This window comes from Lathyrus oleraceus, unplaced genomic scaffold, assembly GCF_024323335.1.
Source record: "Lathyrus oleraceus cultivar Zhongwan6 unplaced genomic scaffold, CAAS_Psat_ZW6_1.0 chrUn0007, whole genome shotgun sequence".
Taxonomy (NCBI): Eukaryota; Viridiplantae; Streptophyta; class Magnoliopsida; order Fabales; family Fabaceae; genus Lathyrus; species Lathyrus oleraceus.
Window position 1 is genome coordinate 48,758 of NW_026112398.1, and position 9,480 is coordinate 58,237.

General features: G+C 40.0%; 2 pseudogenes; both read right to left on the reverse strand.

The window, feature by feature from the left end:
- Nucleotides 1–2,387: 2,387 nt before the first annotated feature.
- On the reverse strand, nt 2,388–3,697 carry LOC127112018 (heat shock 70 kDa protein 16-like; annotated as a pseudogene).
- Nucleotides 3,698–4,001: 304 nt separating this feature from the next.
- Nucleotides 4,002–7,162, reverse strand: LOC127112014 (serine/threonine protein phosphatase 2A 59 kDa regulatory subunit B' gamma isoform-like; annotated as a pseudogene).
- Nucleotides 7,163–9,480: the final 2,318 nt, after the last annotated feature.

Here is a 9,480-nt window from a genome sequence, read left to right on the forward strand (position 1 = left end):
CGAATATTTATGGCTTGTAAGCTCTTACAGCTTGAGCCTAATATTCAGGATTATGACTGGATATTCCCTCCAGGATAATCTTTTTCTTCACGTTTTATTTAGAAAATGATTTGAATATTTGAGTGTTAAAGAGAAGACGAATATTTATGGCTTGCAAGCTCTTACAGCTTGAGCCTAATATTCGGGATTACGACTGGACATTCCATCCAGGTAATCTTTTTCTTCACATTTTATTAAGAAGGTGATTTGAGATATTTACGGATATTTTGGTGAGAAGACGAATATTTATGACTTACAAGCTCTTACAGCTTGAGCCTAATATTCAGGATTACGACTGGACATTCCATCCAGGTAATCTTTTTCTTCCAACTTTTATTTAGAAAACGATTTGAATATTTAGAGTATTAAAGAGAAGACGAATATTAACGGCTTGCAAGCTCTTACAGCTTGAGCCTAATATTCGGGATTACGACTGGACATTCCATCCAGGTAATCTTTTTCTTCACGTTTTAGAAAAGATTTTGAATATTGGATTAAAATAATCAAAGTACATTAAAATCGATATTTAACAATTAAAATAAAATTAAAGGGTAGACATTAGGAGGGGATTAAAACAAAAATGTGAAATAGAAATTAAAGTTTTGCAAAAATCAAATATGGCACATATGGGAATTGAACCCAAGACCAAGGGCTTGCCAAAGCATCCCTTTACCAACTCCACCAGACAAGCATCCTTGTCATATAGCCTCAAGCGCTAATACATAACATAAAAACGAATCAAGCTTTAAATAAAACACAAAGTTAAAACAGTAGCAGGTCCTTTTAAACAGATTCATTTTAATGCACACCTGCTACAAAAAACAAATGGATTTAACCTTCTGCAAAAAAAAAAAAATGTTCCTTCCATGGACTGTGAACCGTACATCATCTCTCATGCAATGCAACTATGTCCGAACAACAACAATCAACAAAAAAAATAACCGGAACTCAAACTCCTTTCTTTTTCGATATATTTCTTTCCTAAGCAAGTCAGCTATGAACGCACCTGATGTCGAGTGACGATGTTGTGTGATGTCGATACTAGATTCTTGGACCGCGTCAAAAATGATTATACCGTGGTGGCGGTTATAGTGACGTCCCTGTTGTTGCAGATTGTTATCTTTTCGAGCACCAAAGTCTTCAACGAGTGAGATGAATGGCAACTCCAATTTTTGTATTGTTGTTACCTAACCACAAACTAGCGGATCCATGTCATCGAAGAGGTCGTAACGTTGTAGAAGATTACGGTGGTAATGGTGGTTATGTTTGGATATAATGAGAGCCAAGGTGGAAGATGCGATGGTTGTTGGAAAAATGAGATTTGGGGTGGGTGGTTCAACGGTAGGATTTTATTTGTGTGAACAGTCAGCTCTTTTGTGTTCTTGCAGAATTCTCTCTTCCTTGTTAGTGATCAGTGGCGGCTACTCTAAGGAATTAGGGTTTTTCGGCTCTCTCCCCCTTTGTGAACAGTAGCCTCTCTTTTATATGTGGCTCCTCTCCTCCCTGCTGTGCTGCTGTCCTTCCTCAGAGTAGTGGGAAGTGTTTGTACGGAAGATGTTTTGAATTTTGTCCATATTCAACTTGTGGTCCCCTTCTCAGTTCTCTTTATTTCCAAAACTTCATTGTTGGTAAGGAAACAATTCACCACTGTAACTCACTTGAATATGTGTTTTTTCCTTTTCTTGGAATTTGGACTGATTTTATATGGTGTTGTTGTGGCAGCTTAACACAGTTTTGGTTTGATCTTTGCAGGGCTACAGTTGTGAATTGAGGTGCTGATGACGATAAGTCGTGCTGACCAGATGGAAATGAAAGGTATGGAAATCTCAGATGCTGGCTCAGAGTAGGATTCTATCTTGCTTATGCAGCAGCTCAGTTCATGCCACAAGGATTCTAATGCTGAATTGACTTGATCTTTGAAGGCAAGCTTTTGTGCAACCTTCAAGGATGATGAGTAGCCTTGTAGTGCTCGAGACTCGCCAAACAAATGCCAGCATTACTCGGATTTGCGCAACCGCCTGCTCTACGATGTCGCCAGCTTGAGAAAGAGCTTCTTAAAATTATGGTATGAATGTCTCTGATTACGGCTATCATAGGAAATACAACGAGAGTAACCTAAGCCAAATTCCAAACAGCGGTAAACCCGTCAACAAAACCAGAATCAAAAGTAGTCATGTAGTGAATGAAATTTCTCAACTTCTCACTAACGGCATCCTGGACCATGACAGCATCAATATTGATTGCGAAAACAAACGTCCGAATTTCGAACCTCAGTGTCGAAGACTTCAATGTCTTATTTCAATGCAGCTTCGAGATACTTGATTCTCATCTTGGTTGACTATCGCTCTCTTATAGCATTCCGTGTGCTATTCTTTGTTGTGAGCATTTGACAGCAAAACCCACAGTACGGTCCAGAAAAGATCCAGAATTGGACATAATTGTGGACTTTGGATCTCCGGTCTCTATGGGAAACTATAACATTCTATGAAGCGGCTGATAGTAATTGCCCATTTCCATTTCCGAAGACTAACCGGAGATATACACTTAGTAATTAAGTGATACTGCAGGATCAATCCAACTTCTTTGCTGCAGAAGATTGTTGGTGCAATTTGTCTGCTGAGTTGTAGAACTGCAGTACTTGGAATCAATTGGCCTTTTGGGAAAATTACACCATTCGATCCTATAGAAATTGGACCTTCATCGGATGAAAGTCCATATGAAAAAAGAACTAATATCCTGGACCTCATAGTCTCTCACACGGTATACGGGACTGAGCATAGCATACTGTAGAGCATAACCACGAGCTACACACTCACTTGCATTCAGCTTTCGACTAGGTTCTCTTTTGAATAGAGAGGTTAATAATGTACTTACAGCTGGAATCCTAGAACCTGAACCAACTAGTTCTACAGAAACAATCTTCTCTGCATTCAAGCCTGCTTCAAGTAATGCTTGGCTGCAAGGTTTAGAAATTCTCTCCAATAATCCCGATGCGAGACTCTCAAATTCTTCCCGTGTGATAAAGCCCTTAACATCTTTCTCATCCATCAAACACTCAATATTTAGCGGTGCCTCTGGATTTGCACTCAAAACTTTCTTCAATTTCTCACATGCTGCACGCAGCCTAATGCATGCCTTGGCATTAGAATACACATCAATGTTGTATTGTTCCTTGAATTTTTCCGCAAAAATGAGTAAATAGAACCTCGTCAAAGTCCCTCCCACCTAAACTCCTGTCAAAAGTATGGGAAAGTATCTTCATTTGCCCGAACTGAAACGCTGCAATCCAAACTTGAGTATCGCATTGACCAATGTCGATAAATGCAACATAAGTTGAACCCTCGCTTTGAAAATTCGTTTTGTAAATTCCATAACTAAGGGCAGTTGCAGTAAAATCATGGATCAATCTCAAAGGCTTTAACCCAGCAATTTTTGCCGCATCAAGATAAGCTCGTCTCTGCAAGTCGGTGAAGTATGACGGGATACCAATAACACAATCCCAGACAGGTGCCTCCAAATCTTTTTCTGTCATATCAATTGTTCTTGTGCTGCATTTTCTTCTTAGATAGTTCTGTTTAAGCTTTATACTCTGGTAAAAAGATCCCGCGACAGTCTTGGAATATCTGTTACGGAAGTACACAGCGAAGAATACGACAGAGTTGCGGTGGCCGAAAAATGGGAAATGGTGGCGACGATATCATTGCAGAATTGGCATGGCTTTGAGATGCTGAGAATAGAATTTGGATGAGGTTCTGCATTGTGATTAGCAGGTAGTTTACCGTCAATGCCATTTGGTTGATTTGCGACGTTTGCAACTATTCTCGTTACCATTTCTGCTATGCGGCTTTGGTGCAGGTTCTCTTGTGCTTTTGTGCTGCCACCGGCCGACGGTTAATGTTAATGAGGCGGCGCCTGATAATGATGAGGATGAATATACAACATGTAATGTTATGGATACATCATCATCTGCTGCTTGAGTGGATTCTAAAACTTTCCTCCAGTTCACCAAGGAACATTACCTCTTTTGCACTAATAGTTACAGGCCAGTATTTCAAAAGACCTCTGATCACAATATTAGCTAACTTGACATCTTTCTCAACAAATTGTGTAACACAATAAGAAAACTGTTGGTGATACATAGAGACACACTTTGGCTTGTGAAGTGGGGTCAATGCACGGATAAGGAATGGCTTATGCTCTTCCTTCAAAGGCAAAGCAAATCCGTTAATTATACTGCCCAAAAACTCCAGCATTCTGCAATTCCATTGTGTTTTTTTGTCTCAAGTATGAACTGATAAAGGATGTTATTGATCGCTTTTCTAATGAACGGGCGGTGTACCATGAACTTCCCATAAATACGGTGGAGAATAGTCTTCAAGTATTCCCTTTCTCTCTATAGAGAACTTCATACACAATCTGCAGATGACTCCATGCCGGTTCCAATGCAGGTTCCTCTTCTTCAGGATCATATGCTTCCGCAAGCTTACCATCATGATTCGAACACGGTAGAGTTTGAAACAATTTTGCCGCTGCCATCTTAGTGATCTCCTGCATTGTCGCTTCACTAAACTTTGAATTCACAGCTGAAATATAATCAACAAGTTCAAGCAAAGTTTGCCTCTCTCCAATGATACGATCCCTGTTCCTTCTACTACCGGCAAGAACTTTTGGTATTTTCCTTTAACTTGTTCTGTTTCTGCAGGTTCGACGGTTTTATGCAGAATGGCTTTTGGTCATAGTCAAAACCGTGCTCTCACACCAAGCTTCCTAACAACATCATCAAATTGTGGCAACTGAACTTACAATGGGACTCAATCATTCTATGGCATCTGTAGCATGATTAACGGTATTGGAATCACTACTTAAATTAAGGACTTCATCCCAGGAACAAACTGATGCTGATATTCAAATCCCGCTTGTGGGGGGCATCATGGCTGGTGGTCCTCTGGTAATTGTCTCATTCATTCCTTCTGGACCAATGCCTTGTTGGAATGTACCAGCAATCTCATCCACGTTTTCATTTCTTCAATTATGCAGGGTAGCCTTGGTTTCAAACTCTTGCGCTTTCCAGAACTGCCAGAGTTGGAATTAAATCCATCCCAAAGCGTTTGGACAGAAGATGTAAACTGATCATCGCAATTTGGTCGGCGCTCAGGAAAGTGGCATTGGAAGGTAGCAGCTTGAGTTCGATTTGGTCTAATTCTTGCAGGGCCACAGTTGTGTTTGCTGTAGTGACAACACCGACATTCACTTACGGTAAGCTTTTTCTTCTTTGTTCAAGCTTTTCATGGCATATGACAGAGTTGGTGAATTTATGCATAATTGCTGCATTTGATGTTTTCTCAATCTCTTCCTCTGTGCAGCCTTTAGCGTTATCACGTTCAAGAAGGGAAGCTTGACAGCGCCTTTTAGTTCCGTCAAGTAATTCAACCAATCGAACTGTCTCGGTGCTGCGAGTCTGGAATCGTTTTCCATCGTCGCCAAGAACAAGGCCAAAATTACATGAGTGCATTTTGGATATCCATTTCCATCCTTTGGGAGTCACCCTGCACGCCTGTAATCCTTAAAGAGCATGTTAAAATGTTGCCACTGCCCAACATCTGTAACATATATATTCCATTCAATATTTTCGACATTCAGACGGTACCAAATTGATGTTAGATCAGTTGAAGAGTAGTTGTAACCACCATCTCTTTTCACAGCAATCTCTAAGGCAACAGGTTTTTCTTGAGCATGAAGCTTGGTGATACCTAATTCATCGCCACGACATCCACATAGCAAAGAACTCACATCCCTCCTCCACCACCTGATGAGCCAATACTGACTGGTTGATTCCACCATTTATCACGAGCCTATAAGCTGCATCGGCAACCGCAAAGGGATGTGGACTTAAATCAACAAATGCTGCTCCTCGGTATAGAAACAGAAGCCATTGTGGAATTGGTCTCTGAGAATCGGTCTGTAATCTGTCATGCTGTTGATGTGAAGAGTCAGGACTTGACTGATGTAATTCAGAAACACCACGATGGTTTTCAGCTATTGGAGGCTTACTAACATCATCGGGCTGAATAAAAGGTCTTGAATTTAAATTGGAAGGTGTTTGCATGTTACTGTTAGCCCAAACTGATTGTTGTTTGCTGCCATCAGTAGTTGAAGGTTGCTCATTTCCAGATAACTGTCCCATATTCCGAAAACCAAAACCACTCCACTCCTCCTGGATACCCATGTCACTACTAGGTGTTTCTGCTACAGCAGACTGCAGAAGCACACTCCAACTCCCGCTCTGAAGGGATGGAAATCCACTAGAACTATCTGTACCATCCACGTTATTAATGTCACTTATATTTGTACCAAATCCATCCCACAGGCTGTCATCTGAGCCAAACAAAATCTTCTCTTCAGTTGGATCTAGTCTAGCTACGTTCTGTGAAGGAGGAACCTGCACTATCTTGTCTTGTGCTGATAGCTCTGAAGATCCAGCTAGTTCTTGTCTCCTGTTAAAATCTTGCATTGATACAAATCTTTGCTCGTGATTCATTTGCTGCAAGTTTTCCACATTGACTCTACTATTTATACCATGAGCAGTAGGTCCAAACATGCTCTTTTCTTGAATATTCTGTCTTGAAACTAAAGGTCCATCATTTGTGTTATTCTGATCTGATTTTTGGAATTGAGTTGCTGAAGTTCAGCTTCGAAATGATCGAGACTGGAAAACGATTCATTGTGCTGCTGAGAGTGTATTTGTTCAGATTTAAGACCGGCACTGATCTTCTGTTTCATGACTAGAGCATCTGATTCTGCTGTGTTTAAAGATGCTTGAACCATATGTAGAAGATCTGAAATTCTTGATTTCTCAAACTCTACATCTGCGACCAGTTGCTTGAGATGGACCAGCTCCTGCCTGTTCATATCAGAATCTTGCACGTGGAGTTGGTATCTTACCTTGTTGTGTGGGGCGAGACCACTCCATAGTTTGTAAATCGAGAACATGTAAATCATTGTAGCAAGTGGCATGTGAACCCCCTCCGAAGATGAGCAAGTATCGCTCCACATGTCCAGTAACAGCATGATCAGACCTTGGGGAAGGAGGCACTCCAACGACATCAATTTCGTCCCAAGTCATAGTTTCCAAGTCTAGAATATGCAGATCATTCAAGAGAGTCCTTTTTGCTTCTTAGAAACTTCATGTATTCATGTGATGAGATGTTTTTTTTTATAAGTTATTCATATGCCATGTACATGGATGATTATGATTGAATGAATGAACGAAGTAATCGAACTATGAATGAGTATGTGGAAATTCTTGAATATGAATGAAAATTTTTCCAATGTAATGAAGAAATATGAATGAAAATTTTGAATGTGAAATGTAGAATCTTGAATGTGAAATGGAGAATATAAATGTGAATGAAGAAATATGTATGAAATTTCTTTGAATTATGAATGAATGAAAAATCTCTCAATATGAAGTGAAGAGTTTTAAACGTGAAATAGTCATGAGGAGAAATGCCAATGACTGATTGATGGGAGAAAAAAAATTCAGGGCCAAAATCAGGGTATGACAGTAAGGAAATTGGGCGATTGTCAATGGATTGGTTGAATTGAACCTAAACGAAGGAAGCACCCTTAGCTTTCCAAATCAAATTAAATGACACTCACTAAAGATCAACGTCTAACACCATGGGGGTTTCATTCCTCAACCTAAATGCTACGTTCTGGTACATTCAGAGCAAGAAAACGATAACGAATTGTAAATGACATACCGGAGAAGATGATCGGAGAATTCGCCGGTAAGTTTTCTGACCTTGATTCTTCCTTCCTCTTCTTCTTCTGTTCGTCTCCTTCTTCTTCTTCTGAAACTTTAGAAACAAAGTGAGAGTGAGGTGGCTTAGCTCAAGCTGAATTGAAGCTTCAATGTGAAGCTTCAATGGCTTTTCTGTGAGAGAGAATAAGAGAGCTTTGGTGAGGGTGAGAGAGGTTGTAGAGAGATTGCTTAAATTCGCAAGGTTCAAAAAGTGATGAAACTGAGAGTGATGAACCGTTTAAATAGAATTTAGGTTTGGAGGTGTTTAGGCTTGGAGTTAGGATTGGAAACTATTATATTTAGGCTAGGAGTTAGTTGCATTCAACTCACTGAGTTCATGGTGAAACTCAGTTAGTTAGAATCAACTCAGTTGGTTAAGATTGGTTAATGAGTGAGTCAAAAGAATTCCCACTGGCTGTTGCAGGTTGGAATGAGATTGAAGTTGTGTTGGAGTGTGTTTTTAGTGACTTGTTGTCCAAGTTACCAGTTGAGTTTAAGTGACTTTACTTGGCTTGGAATGATGAAGCATGAAGGTTAGTGATTTTTTCGATGTGCACTGGTTGTAGTAGGTGGCTTTAGAATTAGGATTAAACCATTGAATTAAGTGTAACTTGCTAAATTGGTCATTGTTAAGTACAAGTGTATTTTGTTTTGCATTTTGTGATGTTTGGCCTATGCTTTGATTCAATGCCTTGCAAGCTTAAACATGTGCATCTACTTTTCTTTTGTCTTTCATATCTCCACTGATTTCATTGCAAATGGCTCATGTTTTTTTTTACTGCAGACTTTGAGCATGCTCATTGAATCAAACTCATGGTACCATTTTGGTCATGGCCTGTGATATGCCTGCTTGGGAGGTTCAATGGCTAGCACCTGTGCACATTGAGTTGGTATGTCAGCTTGTTAAACCATGCCCTGTTATATTGCAATGGTTTAGTGTTCATATTTGGTCTGCTTTTGTTCATGTTGATGCAGGTTATGGTTGATATCTCATAGGTTTCAATCCCACTGTTTGTATTCCCTTTCCTGCTCTCTTTTATTTCTCTTGCTGTAGCACAAGCTTCAATTGGTCTTGCAATGCCATTGTAACAAGGTAATGGTATCCTGAATTTGCTGTTGTTTTGTCCAGTAGGTTTTGCCTTGTGCATCATGGCTTTGCATTCAGTAGCCAGCCTCAATAGGATTTTAGACTTGGCAACTGTTTTGTTGGTGCAGGACTGAGTCTGCAGCATGATGTTTTGCAATGTTGGTTCAGACTTGGTGCTTGTTGCATTATTGGTTGCAGGAATTGTTGCTGCAGGAATCATCCCAGTCATGGTGAGTTTCAAGTGGTTAGATGTATGATTGGTTTACATGTCTGGATTGATGGCTCTTGATGACTGTTGTGCTTGACACAGGCTTTGGAGGTTTGGCTTGGCTTCAATTCCCATATGCAAGATCAAATTGTCATCAGCTAGTTCCATGTCCATTCATACTGATTTATGTATCCAATAGGCTGAGATTTATGTTGTGATTTCCTTGACTTGACTGCATTGCAAACTTCATGTCTGACTATTTCTGTCTTGGTTTTGCAGCAGGATAACTAGCCTGGTTCAGCTAGTATGCACCCTGGTATGGACAGTAGCATCATGGTCAAT